Source organism: Cupressus sempervirens, chromosome 4 (genome assembly GCF_028749045.1).
Source record: "Cupressus sempervirens isolate cs-2001-9-10 chromosome 4, ASM2874904v1, whole genome shotgun sequence".
NCBI classification, from domain to species: domain Eukaryota; kingdom Viridiplantae; phylum Streptophyta; class Pinopsida; order Cupressales; family Cupressaceae; genus Cupressus; species Cupressus sempervirens.
Genome location: NC_143121.1, coordinates 659159772 through 659174230, shown reverse-complemented (window position 1 = coordinate 659174230; position 14459 = coordinate 659159772).

Sequence of the window (14459 nt, the reverse complement as noted above, 5' to 3'; positions counted from 1 at the left end):
AAGACAATTAGCATTGAGTAGATCACAAATATGTAGGATGCATTGAATAGGAGAGAGAGGCGAGAAATACTTAGGAAGGAGTATAAACATAAGAAAGCATTGCATGAGATTAAGGACATCTTTATGGATGCCTTCAGCTTGCAGTCACTAGATGAGACAAAGCCTATAATGGAAGAATTTTTAGATATTGTTGACCAGGTGACAAGTGAAGACCAGGAGACAAATGTGAAACTCATGGAATGGTCTGAAAGGAAGTTTCAAGGGAAAGTCAATGAGAAAATAGCTAGTGAAATAACACTATCTCAAGTTGATTTAGCAAAGAAAATTGATAAAGTGAAGAAGGTACTTCAGAATATTTTCTCATTGTATAAAAAGTTGTGTGACTTTTCATACTTCACATAGGAGACAAGTCAGAGAATCCTAAGCTTGGAGAGAAACTTAAATATTTCTAGCACTCAACTCCCAAAAGTTCTAGCTCAAAGTGAGAAGCATTTTACCCAATTTTTTCACACCCAAAAGGAACTAGTTGCACTAACAACTAAAGAGGCCAACATTAAAGCCAAATTGATGTAGATATAATCTTTCATTACCCCACACTTGGAAGTACTTTATAAAGAACAAGCCTATGTAGAGATAGTTCTAAAGAAAGATCCTAATCTTTCTACAATGGAAGGACTTGTACATCTTTCTATAGAGACTGCCATCCAACACAAGTCATTGGAAATTGCTCTGGCAAATTGGGATGAAGTTCTTAAAATGATTATGGAGGTAAATAGTACATTTTTGGAAAAATATGGTCTTAACCCCTAGCACCCTTTGACATAAGTGTCAAAAAGGGGGAGAAATAAAATAAAGGGGAAGAATACTAAGTATTTCATTCATTCTTTTGGAGGATAAAAGGGAAAGATTGTAGATAGCCAAAAAGGGGACATACAATGTTTTGGGAATTGTATGGAAGGTAACATAGGTACATAGTATAGTAACATGGAAAAGACAAAGAGTATTAGATACATCAGCACAAGAATTTTGATTATAAGAATGAAATGGCATAATCAACTCAGGGGGAGTTACAAGAATTTTAAGTTAAGTGTTTTTGACACTCATGTCAAAGGGGGAGATTGTTGGTCTCAAAATAGTTTTGACAATTGAGTGTCAACACACTTAACCAATTTTCACATAGAAGCTGAGTACACTATATGTGCCAAGCTAGATAGAACTACAATAGGTGTTGAGTGATCTTTATGTGCTGAGCAATCTTCAGGTGCCGAGTGAAGATCAAATGCTGAGCATGATACAAGTGCTGAGTGAAGATCAAATGCTAAGCATGATACAGGTGCCGAGTGACTTCAGGTGCCAAGTGAACCATATAAGCCAAGTGATATATAGGTGCCTAGTCATAGTTGATGCTGAGCAAGATAGAATGCAATAGGTTTCAAGCAAGCCAGAATCATATATGTACCGAGCACCAGTAGTCTAGTATGTGTCGAGTAACACAAAATCAACATATGAGTTTGTGCCTTCACAAACTTAGATGTAAACCATTTTTTGAGTTGACATAGAAGAATCTTGAAGGGATTAAAAGATAAGATTGAACCTTTTATATTTCCTATCCAAACAGCATGTAGCCAATAAGAAAAATGGAGAAGGCATGCAACCAATAAGAAAAGTGCAAGGAATGAGTGGGAAATAAAGATTCAATATGGATCATAGATCCATACCTAACCCTAAGTCTTCAAAATCTTTAAAAGGAGGATGCAACCCCATTATATGTGTGGATGAATGAAGTGTATGGATAAACTATAGAAAATTCAATGGGAAGTGTGGAAAGACTTAGAGGAACATAACAACATTGTAGATTTAGTTGATCAAGAAAAAAGTATTAGGACATCGAATAGATATAAGATCTTAGAGGATCAACATCAGAATGAGCAGATCAAGTGCTTGAATTCAGCAATCAAGGATTGGAAGAAATTAGGTTTATTAGTTTAATACAATCTAGCAATTGTATTAGAAGGAAAATCCTATGTTTATAGGTTAGCTTAATAGATAGGTTGTAGATCCTTTGAAGAGGTAATAAAATCCTTTAATGGGTGACACTTTATGTGAAGTGTTTGTAAATCCTTTAAAGAGGTCACTATTGATACAATGTAAAGCCTTTAATGGGGCTGACCATTAGAAGTGGTCAAACATTATTGCTACAGTGATTTTGTGAGTATCATCCCCACCCTAGTTTTACCTTCTCATTTTGGAGGGTTTCTGGGTTACCAAATTTGGTGTTATGTGTTGTGATGCATGTGTTTACATGCATGAAGTTTGTTTTTAGTTAAAAGGCTTTTTTAAGGTTAAAAGTGTGATACTTCTGATTCACAACCCCCCCCCCCCCCCCACCCTAGAAGTATACTTTCCATTTGATTATTCCAACAAGTTTTGAGTCATAAGGTTGCACAATTGGTTTAAATAATTCTAGGGTTTTGGTCTCTAATTAAACCCTTGATTATTTGAAGGATAAGTTGAAGTACTGATAAAGGAGTTTGTTCTTCTTTCAAAATTTAGCAAACCAATTGGATTTTATTACATTTCATAAGGATGTAGAGTCAGTTTTGGAACCTACTGCACCGGTTCAGAACCATGAGTCATAGAACTTGAGGAAAACTTAGTTTGAGTTGATTTAGTCCAATTTACAAAACCAAAGGTTCATGATTACAAAGGTATTACATCAATTTACAGAATAATTTAGGGTTTTTATGTTCTTAAGTTTAATTCAAGTTTGATAGGTTTAGTTTTAGTAGAGTTAAGATCACAAGTTTCACCTTTTGTCATGAGGGTGGGAACACATCGCTTCATGGTCACATTTAGGTTTTAAACCAGATTAATGTTTCACAACCCTAACTTAACCATGTGGAATAACACATCATTTGATTTGGTCACCAACATAAGTTACAATAGGTTTTGTTTGATACCTTACCCTCATTTCATAATACTAGTTCATTCCACTATAAGAACTAATTCTGCACTTAAAAGTTAACCTCTCATTTATATTAATACTTGACCCTAGTTATTAAGATAACCTATTAGAACCAATTACAACTATTAAATATTTATCATTAAACTAATTACAACATCTAACTCATTTTCTAACATTACCCAAATCATCCTTTCAAGTTATCTAGTCAACTCTAACCTATGACACTTTCGAACATTAACATGAGCATTTACTAACCCAATGTCCCCCCTTACAAAAATATTAATACACATTAAAAATAATTTTCAATTAAATATTTAATAATAATAATATTAGGTTCGAAAATATTTTGTACCATGATTTCATTAAAGAAAACATATATTACCTAACACTATTTAACTCTAACACATCACCTTAATACCCCAAGAAAAAACCACATACCCCTTACTAAACTTTATTAAATTTAAATTTATAAATAAAACCCACCAAAAATACTAATCCTAATTACCTCACCTTTTCATTAAATTAGTAAAACTAAGCAATAATTGTTAATCCATAAACTACCCATATACTTACTAATTACTAATTCTTTAAAAAAAAATTACTAACATTTACCCACAACACCACTCATTCATTTACAAATTTAAAAATCTAAATTCTCAAAATATAATATAACACATGACACCTAATTATAATTAATAGAATACTAAATAATAATTATCAATTACTAATTCCTAACTTATACCTACTAATTACCCCTTAACCCTACACACCCAACTAAGTACCACCCTTTTCCCAAGTACATGGGTGCTGCCCTATGAAAGAGTGCACTACCCAAGGGGAAAACATATCCCTATACTTGGGAAGAAATCCAAGGCCTCCCAAGAAGTACGCCACATGAGGTTGGTTGGTGGGTAATGTAAGGAAAAGGTAGGGAAACATATGTTTAAAAATTGTAATTTTTTTTATTAACTTTAACAATTTAGTCACCCTAAAATCTCCTGTGCCCAAACTTGGAAGAGTGGGAAGTGAGGTGGGAACCATGTGGTGTCCCATCCCCCCTCTCCAAGTTGCTTTTTTTATAATTATTTTTTGTGTGTTTAAAAGTTTTCTTCCTCTCTACTTTATGTATATGTATATATATATATATGTATATGTATATGCATGTATATATATATACATATATATATGTATATGTATATATATATGTATGTATATATATATATATAGATATATGTATGTATATATATGTATGTATGTATATATAGATAGATATATATGTATGTATATATATATACATAGATATATATATATATATATATGTATATGTATATACATGTGTATATATATGATGACGAGGTGTATGTATATATATATGTATATATATATATACATATAATAAATATATATACATATATACATATATATCTATATACATATATACATATGTATATGTATATATATATATGTATGTATATATAGATAGATATATATGTATGTATATATATACATAGATATATATATATATATATATATATATATGTATATGTATATACATGTGTATATATATATACATATATATACATATAGATATATATGTATATGTGTATATATATGTGTGTATATATATATGTATATATGTATGTATATGTATATATATGTATGTGTATATATATATATCTATATATATACACATACATATATATATTTGTATATATGTATGTATATGTGTATATATATGTATGTATGTGTATATATATGTATGTATACTTATATATGTATGTATGTATGTATGTATATATATATATATAGCAAAAGGTTTCATTTAAAACACACACACACACACACAGATGTATGTATGTATGTATGTATGTATATCTATATATATGTGTATATGTATGTATACATATATATACTTATGTATGTACATATATATATATATACATATGTATGTACATATATATATACATACATACATACATATATACACACATACATATATATATATATATATATATATATATATATATATATATATATATATATACATATACATACATACATACATCTATGTGTGTGTGTGTGTGTGTGTGTGTGTGTGTTTTAAATGGAATCTTTTGCAATATTTTTATATTATTATTCCGAGTAAAATAGATTTGAACAATTAAAAATATAATGGAAAACATCTATAAGAATATCCTCTACAGTTTTGTGGGGAGATTTTTCATTTGTCCCATACTTTTTCCAACATCTTGTAGATGCATATTTTATTTTTTATAGTGTATTTTATTTTCTTCCTCACTTTTATGAGTTTACTCATGGGGGTTAAGAATCATCAGAATTTATATTTTCCTATAAGTGGAGGGGACAATTAAAGGTAATTTTCATAAATATCAATTATGACTTTACTCTATTGTTTAACCATTGGATTTACTAGGTAAGTAAGATGCAATCAAAGGAGAAATGTATAATTTGACATTAAATCTTGACATGAACTTTAGGAAGAACTTATTCAAGCTTAAATTTAAATACCTTATACAAAACCAAGATCTTATTAATATGGACCTTTTTCTTACATTATTTAATTCTAATATTTCAATGAGTAGATTATGGAATAATCAACTCTAAAACTATATTAAAGAGATTTATCTAAAGAAAATAATGAATTTAAATCAATTGAAATATTGTCACATAGAATACACATTCCCATACAATAAAATTCATTCCTATTATCAATTATGGATTCTACAATATTGGATCCATTTCATAGATTTCATCAAGTCACAATTCTATCTTTATTTCATGAATGCAAGATACAATAAGAAGGTATGAAAATGGAGAAGTCTTCAACACAAAGTAACTCAAGGAACACCATCAGGAATCTAATCCAAGTTTTCTCTATCTTCAAATTTATACAAATCTACAAATACACATAAAACATACCATGGAGAGATCACTCACCAACCTAGGCCTCAATGAGACCACCCACTAAACTAGGATAAATAATAGCCAACCAAGTGACAATAAAATCCAATCCACAATTACATAAACACAACAATAACACCCATCTAGGGTATTCACAAATGGGTTTCACCTTGAACCCATGAAACGGGGTGAAGGTGGACTACTATGTAGCAGATGCTAATGTATAACATACAAAAAAAAAAATGCCTCTTCCAAGGCTATAATTGAAATATAACTTCTATACTTCTTTCTCCTTATCTACCCCAAAACAAGATCAATAAACATTGTCATGCAAGGGCCCATATACCTTGCATTTTCCCCTCCTCTCTCCATGAGAAGAGACTCTACACTTCCATAGAGTCCAACTAACCCCTTCCCCCATACTTGGCCTCTTCTTCCCTATACAGGGGTGAGTAATGCTAGCACTCCCTTCACAATTTTCTTATACAAAAATAAAAAGATGAACATAAACAAGAATGAAATGAAGGCCAAAATCCTATTCTCCACATTGCAATACCAAAAAATACACAACACACACATGCAAGAGAATACAAGAACATACTAATCTATTTGCAAGACAAGAAAAAGATTCTATGGCTATGTATGTCACCAACCTTCCCAATGTGTTATGGAAAAATCATGTTTGAGAAGAGCCCATCCTTTTTTCTTTCTCCAAATCCAAGGCCATAATGTCTCTAAAGATAGAGAGTGGGTGAACACCCACTAAATCCACCATGGGCCTCTAAAAAGGCCTCTAAATCCCACCCACATACTTGCAATAAATTTACAATTGACCCAAAGTCTTTTGGTCATCAACATTTCCCCTATACTAAATGCAAGATTGGGAAGGAGTATGATTTTTGGAAAGGTCAAGAGTTCACTCAATTTTCGTAACATGTGGAAACTAGAATATTTAGAGGGTAACCAAAGCTACTAGGGGGTTCTAGTAGTGTTAAAAAGGTCCCCAACCCATACCCCTAAGACTTAGGAACTTAGATTTCACTAAATTTGTCTTTTAGGACCACTTTTTGGCCTCTAAAAGTGACTTGAAAATTTGAATTCAAAAGCCCTAATGGTGGGACTTTATAGTTTACCTTTAATCAACATGGATTTAATTAGGTTCCTAAATAAGTTAGTTTTAGGTTGATGGGTTACATTTCCAATGCTAATAGATATGTCAATTTACACATTGACATGACAAGTATCAAGCGACACTATAAAATTTACATTACATAAACATCTGATACATTTAGATTATGGTTACAAATTAAATCACTTGACATTGATATTTGAATCTCTTCATTAGATTCAACATTGGTTTTACAATTTTCATATAGGGTTTGTTATTGTTTCTCTAAATAATTCCATGGTTAAATTTCCTACACACACACACACACACACACACACACACACACACACACACACTCACACACTCACATAACTTGAATAGTCCAAAACATTCTAAATTGCATTTCATTACTCTCTTCCATTTCTACACATTGATTAGATATAACAAATTTGCATACATCAAATTATTCATTTAACATCTAAAATCTCATTTCAATAAAATTATCATTTCTAAGTATTATTCATATAAAACACTTATGTAATTCAAATATCGTGATGTAATCCAATGATTTTAGTCTTAAACTTTTTAAACACAATTCATCAATTATTGTAAATCTATTATCGATCAATTTAATTTTATCAAACTGAACTATCTAAATGTATATAACATAATCATCAAGGTTTCATATATGAAAACTTAAGGTAAAACACTACATAACATCAATAGTATAAATTAGTGTTTAATTAGTCAATTAATGTATCAACTCTGGAAACATAGGGTATCAAAACATGGATGCCTCAAATGATATCAATTTATGCAAAACACCTAAACCATAAAAGCTTAGTTTATTTCCATCATCATAGTCATATACGTTCATTAATTTTCTATCACATAGGTATGCAGATATATCCTAGATAAAACATGCAATATTTATGATTTAGACCATTATTTTGAACAACCAAACAACTCATCAAAAACAAAAGTATACCCTCTTGTACTTGATGCTGTAACAACTTCAAAAAATCATAATGAACTTTTAATATTTAATATTAAGCTACCTTAAGGGCACCTCTTATGAGTTCATAATCTTTATCTTCAAAATTTCCAGTGGTTCCTAAGAGGGTAAGTATCAAACTATATTATTACAACAACCATCAAATCATTATACATAAGATAGCCATAATTTATCATAATTTTGTCAACGTGGTTCATATAAAGAACAATAACAATTTCTCATACCATCACCTTGTCATGTTCGTACATCCATTCAATTTTCCTATAAAGGATTTAACAAAGAAATTCATATTAAATAAGCACATATGAGGAAGTGCCTTACAACTTTGGTGCTTGTAAGGAAAATTTGAAGGAAATTAAGTTGAAGATCATGATGTACGAGAGAGGTACCTAATATAAACAAATATAACTTTCTAGCATGACAAGGCATGATGAGAATGCATCTATTTGGTGTTGGAGTTTCTACATTATACTACTTGGAAAATGAATATATTGAAGTATCTAAACCCATGACTATTGATAAAATGAAGGAGAAGAAAGAGCACAATCAAATGATGATAGATTTGGCACCTTCCCTGAATTATGCTAAGTTTTATGATGTAAAGGATTGCACTACTACAAAGAAAATGTGAGATAAGTTGGCACAAATACATGGAGTAGACAAAAAAATGTCAAGGGATTAAGAAAAAAGTTTGATGATATGAGAATTAAATAAGGAGAGACTATAGCACAATATTGTGGCCAAATAAAGGAGATTTTGAATGATATTAGAGGAATTGGAGAAAACATATCTGATGAGTCTATGATAAGCAAGGTATTGAGGACTTTGCTTCTTATCTATGTTATACGAGTATCTTCTCAATTCGAGAACTAAGATGTACACCTAACAATGATTTTACCTTGGATAGTCTAATTGGTAGACTCACTACATTTGAATTGTCAAATTTTGATAAGTATACACCTTCTATAGTTGAATGTGATTTCAAGTCTCACCTAACCCTTGATTGATCTAAAAGAAAGAAAAATAATAAGCATGTGGATAGTGATAGTGAATTAGATGATGACATTGATGAGTTAGAGGTATTGTTGGCAAGAATACTACCAAGAGGAAAAGTTAAATATAAAGGTAAACTTCCTATAATATTTTTTTCATGGAAAAAATTTGGTCATATTGCTGAAATACCCTAACATAGAAGAGAAGGAAGAAATAAAAGATAACAAATATTGAGGAAGGAGAGACAACATAGACAACCAAGATAACAAAGACTATAAAGGAAAAGGTAAGAAATCTTGTTACATTTCTAAAGAAGATGGTTTTGATAGTGATACTCATGAAAATAATGGATTATTTATTTATATTTCACTAAAAGATAAATTTAATGAAGATGAGAAAACTAATTTAATTCCACATGTGAATAATAATGACAAATGGATAATTCATAGTGATTTTTCACATCATATGATTGTTGATACAAGTAAGTTTGAAAAGATAGAACATTATAATGGGAGTAGTGTTAAGTTTGGAAATGGTGTACCATGTTATCTAAAAGATGTTTTGGTTTCAAAATGCATGCCCCATTTCTCCTAGAAATCAGGACCCCCTAGTAATTTTTTTACTCTCAAATCCCTATTCTAGGGCCTAGGTCATTTTGGAACTCTTCATGAGTCTGGGTCAAGCCTTAGTCTCTAACTAGGCAAGTTTAGGGTGTCAAAGTAGGAGAAAATGGAAAAGTTCTAACTGTTAGGTGCATGAATGCACACTAGCACACTTAGCCCATATGAGAACCTATCCAAGGTGCACTAAATGTGCATGAGCACACTCATTTCACTTTGGAGATGCCCATATGTGCACTTGTGCATGTGCACACCTCTAGAGGGTGCATATCCAAATATAGGTCTATAAAAACCTATGAACCCTCCTATTCCCCTCACTTGTCTTTACATTCCCTATTCAACTGCACCTTTGCCCCCTTCAAGGTGCACTCAACCCTACAAAAAAAAAAAAGTGTTAGACACCAAATGTGTGGACATGTGCACCTCCTCAAGTTGTGCATGTACACACCTTTGTTCACATAAAAAAAATTGAGCAACCTAACTTAACATTAATGCAAGAAAAGGTGTCCACATGCACACATCTTCAAGGTGTGCATGTGCACACCATTTCTTTTGAAACAAAAAAAAAACCAAAAAGCTAAGGAAAGGTGCACATGTGCACAACCCCCCCAGATGCACACATGCACACCTTTTAAAAGAACTTAAGGCATAAATAAGGGCGTACACATGAACACCCCATCAAGATGCACACATGCACACCCTGTATGCACTTTAAAGGAATGAATATAGTTAAACCCCCCTAAAGCACTTGTCACTTGTGTATGTGCATAGTTTCACACATGTGCACCTCACCTAGGTGTGCATGTGCATAACTGTGCAAAAATGGTCTCTGAGGGACCATTTAAGTACACCTAGTGCACCTATCAGGGTGTGCTAGGTGCATTATTTTTCATATTAGGGCTAATGGGGGGATTGAACTGAGTTTTCACTATTTTTGAGCATTTGGGCTAGGTTTTTGTAAGTTAGGATTTGTTTTGGGATAGATTTTTTAGATTTCTAGACCAATATATTTCTCTTTTTATGTAGATGAAATTATGTCTTCATCATCCTCACTTGTAGAAAAGATTGTTTGCAAACCTGTAGTGTTCAAATATCAAGGTACACCAAGGAAATCTAACTTCCAGGATGGACATGTTGAGATTAGAGACACCAAGCTAGGACATATTGACTAGAACACCTTCCTTGATAAGCCAAGAGAAATGTCCACAACGGTGTAAGCACTCATCAAAGCTAGTCAATGCAACATCACATCTTACTTCTGTGCAATCTTTAGAACTCATCATGGCTCTCATCCAAAACTATGTCACTAAAGAGAAGGTTGTCAAGAGTGTCATATATGAGATAGTCTTGGATGTTTGACCTTGAAACATTAAGAAAGTCTTCCACTTGCCTAGAGTTGATCAATATGTACACATATCTTATGAAGGAGCAGAAAGATGGTATCGAGATCATGAGAAGGAAACCAAAGAGATAATCTAGTCATCATTTCTAATTGATAGAACACCAGTGGGCTACAGAGTCAAAAAAGTAGACATGACCCTAGGATACATGAAGAATGACATGGGATATTCCATTGTGCTTTTGAGAAGAGTCATGGGTCTACCAATAGCTAGACATCTCAATATTTGGATGGTCCATTTCATAGAAACCATCTGAATGACCAAGATACCAATTGATTGGGCCACAATGCTAAGTTGAAACCTTAATGAGTAGCTAATAGCTATTAAGGCTGACCCTAAATTCTATATGACATCATATTTGGTGTACTTATTGGTGGCCAAAACAATCAACTACCCAAGACTAAGCAAGTGCCTCCACTTGGATAGGAATAGGAACTAGAACAAGAGGAGGAATAATAGAGGGTACCATTAGAAGGTCAAGAGGAAGAAGCCTCCCCCTCAGTTCCTAAAAATGCTAAGGTTGAGTCCACTATGGGAGGGACACATAGGAGAAGATTGAAGAAAAAGAATATTCCTTCCCCATAGGTGCCTTAAACCATTCGAGAAGAAGAAGTATAAGAAGATTAAGGGGTACACATTTAATATGCCCCCTTGAGTCAAAGGAATCATGTGGCTAGGGAAATAGAAGAGGAAATAAGAAGAAGCTCCACTATAATGCTACCATCTATTCCAAAAGAACCTATTTAGGTTACTACTTTAGAGGATGAGCACCAATAGTGTATCAAAGACATGGAGGGTCAAGAGACAGATGCCTTTATCTTCTCAGATTTTGATATCATGTTGGTTGGCACTGAGATGGTAGGGGAAAAGATATGGGATACTCCTATGAGTCAATCCCTAGGAGAGGACTAGAACCAACTACCACCTCTACCTCAAGGACCTCTAGGCCTATCACCACTAACATCTTAGGATTTTTCATTCCTAGAAAAAATCTTGGTGACTCCACTTCCTCTCATGATAGAATCAGAAGGATAGGCAATAGAGGAAGGAGATCCACAACAAATGCAAGTTGATGAAGTATCAGAGGAGGGGAAAATACATGAGAAAACTCAAAAAAATCCTAAAAATACCAAGGTTGGGACCTTAGCCCAAGTAGGTATAGAGACTAAAACTAGTGATCTCTCTCAGTGAGGAAATACTCTAGAGAGGACTAATAAGGGAAGAGGATTTGTAGTGTGAAACTCCTCTTTAGTCAAATATATGTCTCCAATGGGCACTACACCTACTTGGATAAAAAGGGAGGTCATGGTTCAACAAAAGAGGCATCTAAATGTAACTACTAAGGAGGGAATAGATGAGCTAGTAAAAGCCATCAAGAAGCTCAAGCCACCAATGGGTGATGCACGACCATTAGCCTTCATTATGAAGAATCAAGATTAGGACTTGATTGCACACATAGCCATCCCTCCTCCACATACTGACACTAAGGCTTTGACTCCTAAATATTATCAAATCAAGGAGGTCCTATTAGCAAGGCCCACAGTAGATACCACCAAAGTACTGATTACTACAATCATAAAAGAGGTGTTTAACCACATGGGAAAGATGAGTTTGAACTATTGATGTTGTGGAAACAAAATGATCTTTTGAAAGGCTATCTACATGGAGTAGTGGGCCCAGTAGACCTGGGTAATCCAAAGATCACTCTTGCTACAACACTAAAGAGAAAAGAGAAGGGGACTATATAGATGGATTCATTTTTGGGATCATGTTAGCAATGATGTAACAATTTTGAAGAAAAGGGTGTATAAATAATATAGGGTAATTTGAACTTGTTACACTATATTCAGTCAAGCATAGATAAATTGGTGTCCATAGTGAACCAAGATTTTAGTTTGATGGATGAGGTACATACTTGGGCAAAAGACCTACAAATTTTGACACAAATAAAAGGTCAAGGGTATTGTACACTCATGGAGGTATATAAAATGGAAGAGCTTGATAAGTTTGATGATTGGATAGAGAAAATAAATACTACTGATAAAGTCATGAAGGGACTACATGAAGATATTCAAAGATTAAGAGACCAGACTCATGAGAAAATTTTGGAAGCAAAGAAGTACTACAATGATGCCTACCTTGACATCTTTAAAGATGAGTTGAAAAACAAGCTCAATTTAGTGCAATTAGTAGTCCAATAATTACTAAGATCTTTTGAGGATGCTTCATTCAATAAAGATATCAGGAAAGCATTTAAGACTAAAGAGGTATTGTTGGAACTAGACACTAAACTTGAGGATTTTGTAGAAACTCATATGGAGGTTAGTAGTTACCAAAAAATAATTAAAGATAAATATGAAACTTTGATTTTCTAGAAGCTACCCAAGTTGTTGAAGTTGATGAAAGATCAACCCACAACTCCCAAGAATCACCTAAATGCAAACACCTATCACAGAAAGAGAAAAGGAAAAGCTATGGAGGTTGGAATTGCTAGATCCATAGATGAGACATTCTTGATGAGAAAAAATAGAAATTTCTATTATCAAAAGTGAATAAATAAATTACAAAGATAGATCATCCTTATAAAGGAGATCAAAATCCTAATAGGGTAAAACTTAGGTTGCATGATAATAATTAATAAAAGAATTAATTATTATATGCCTAAAGTTTAGCTTAAGTAAAATAGAGATAATAAGTGACTTAATAATTAAATCAAAATGATATAATTACTCAAACACCCCCCCTTAAGATAAACTTAGGGAGTAGCTAAAAATCTAGAAACTACTACTGAAAAAAATTGGGTCTTGACAACAAGGCCTGATGAGGTACCCAAGTACAACAAAATCTATATAAAGAGGATAAATAGAGAAAACCACATGGGAAAAACCCTACTCCAAAAAGAGATGGAAAGGAATTTTCTAGAAGATAGGAACAAAAGGATGATCATGAAGAACACCACTGAAGCATGAAGTTGCAAACACTGCCAAATTATTGATATTATTGATATGAAGAACCTCCAGTATATACAATATGACTAGGTAGAGGAGATTAAATTTGAAGAGCTGATAAATCAAAGATGGAAGATATCTTCATGGCCTCCAAAAATAGGAATCAAAGAATGTATATATGGTAAATGATCCATCTCCAAAATGCATAGGTATCCAACCACTACAATCACCTAGTACATAGAATCAAATACTGAATACATAGCTCACTCCATCAAACCAAGAAAGCAATAGAACCAAAATAACCCCCTATAATGCTGACAGGTAAGACATGAACACTAAAACTGAATGCAATATCTCCTACACAAAGAAGAACCAAGAACATCGAGAGTGAAAAAGAAGTATAAACACCTACAATGGCACATGCCATTGACACATCATGAGGCTAATATCGTGGAAGGAATACTCACTTGACAAAGGAAGATGGTGAA